The 1,829-nt window shown below is 56.7% G+C and overlaps 1 pseudogene; it reads left to right on the top strand.

Annotated features, from left to right (window-relative positions):
* The first annotated feature begins 235 nt into the window (after positions 1–235).
* Positions 236–1,568, top strand: LOC123441080 (annotated as a pseudogene).
* Positions 1,569–1,829: the final 261 nt, after the last annotated feature.

Raw genomic sequence — 1,829 nt, 5'->3', positions numbered from 1 at the left:
TGTGGGTGCCCGTGATTCCCCTCCGTATGCATAATACGACTGACTTCATTGCTTGGAGTTATACAGAAAATGGATTATTCACTATTCGATCGATTTATTAGAAGGGATGAAATCAACAATATGGAAGAAAATTGCAACATACAAATGGTATGGGTAGAATCAATATAAATTATATTTGAGCTAAGATTTGAAAAATTATCTTGTTTGGATTAATTGTGTCCCTACCTTTCTCCTTGACTCTGTATGCAACATCTTTGTAATCACTCTGAATAATATCGTCCATCAGTGAAGCGTCACGTGTGACGCCGAGCTAGTCAACCTTCTTCCGTGCAAGCATGCTGCGCACGCCAACGGCGACGCGCATAGTCATAGATCCGTGCCAACCGGTCAGCCTAATTTCCTGCATGTATAAATTAACAACAAGGAGAACGAAGATATTATTACTATATGCACTTACAAATTCAGTTCAGAGCACAGACACAGGAGAGCAGATAGTGTAATCGTGAGGGGAAGAGATCGGTCGAAGACGATGGCGGGCGAAGGAGAAGGCGTCAAGCTGCTGGGCACGGTGGCGAGCCCGTTCGCGGTCCGCGTGCGCATGGCGCTGCACCTCAAGGGCGTAAGCTACGAGGACCTGGAGCAGGACCTGTTCGACAAGGGCGACCTCCTCCTCGCCTCCAACCCGGTGCACAAGAAGGTCCCCGTCCTCATCCACGCCGGCAGGCCCGTCTGCGAGTCGCTCGTCATTGTCAAGTACGTCGACGAGGTCTGGGCCGGCGCGGCCTCGCTCCTCCCCGCCGACCCCTATGATCGTGCCGTCGCCCGATTCTGGGCAGCCTACGTCGACGACAAGGTGGTCTCCGCGATGCTAGGCATCCTGCACGCGACCACCAAGGAGGAGCGAGCGGAGAGGCTCGACGCCGCGCTCGCGGCGGTCAGGCCCTTGGAGGACGCCTTCGACGCTTGCTCTGGCGGCAAGGCCTTCTTCGCCGGCGACTCCGTCGGGTACCTCGACCTCGCGCTCGGGTGCCACCTCTTCTGGTTCGAGGCGTTGCGCGAGATGTTCGGCATGATGGTCATCGACGCCGGCAGGACCCCGCGCCTGGCCGCCTAGGCTGGAAGGTTCCTGGAGACGGAGACGGCCAAGAAGGCGGCGTCGCCCATTGAGAGCATAGTGGAATACGCGGGTCCTTGTTTCTTCCATGGATATGAGATGAGAGTCTTGGGAGAGGAGGAAGCAGAGAGCAGAACGGCGCGGCCGCAAAGGAGGCGCACACGCTGCTGTAGGGGGAGCGGGTATCTTGAGAGCTCGCCGATGCGGAGCAGGCAGCAGAGGCCGCGGGCGGCTTCCTCCTCCGCGCGCCGGAAGACGAAGCCCGGGAGGGGAAGGGAGCTCGGCTCTGGCGCCGCGGCGGAGAACGTCGGGCCGGCGTACCTGGCCGCGACGGCTACCGGCACCATCTTCTTGGTACCGATGATGATGTAGGGACCGCGGGTTAGTTCGGATCAAATGCAGGTTTTTTTTTTGTAAAAAGTAAAAATCGGTTCGATCCGATTTACAGAAGGACTGCGGGTTAATTACCTAAAACGATAGGGTTTTTTTGCAAAAACGCCGTGACGGACGACAGACGCGCTCTGCGCTTTATTATTAGGGGAGATAGGAGGACCTGGTCAGCGCAACTCTAGCAGACCCCGCATCCGTCCCCGACCCACAAAATAACCGCCAAAATGCGGGTATGGGCAGGAAAGCCTGCCCGACCAGACCCCGTATCCGTCCCCGACCCACAAAATAACCGCCAAAATGCGGGTATGGGCAGGAAAGCCTGCCC

This window comes from Hordeum vulgare, chromosome 3H (genome assembly GCF_904849725.1).
Source record: "Hordeum vulgare subsp. vulgare chromosome 3H, MorexV3_pseudomolecules_assembly, whole genome shotgun sequence".
NCBI classification, from domain to species: Eukaryota; Viridiplantae; Streptophyta; class Magnoliopsida; order Poales; family Poaceae; genus Hordeum; species Hordeum vulgare.
This window is presented reverse-complemented; position numbering and strand designations above follow the sequence as displayed.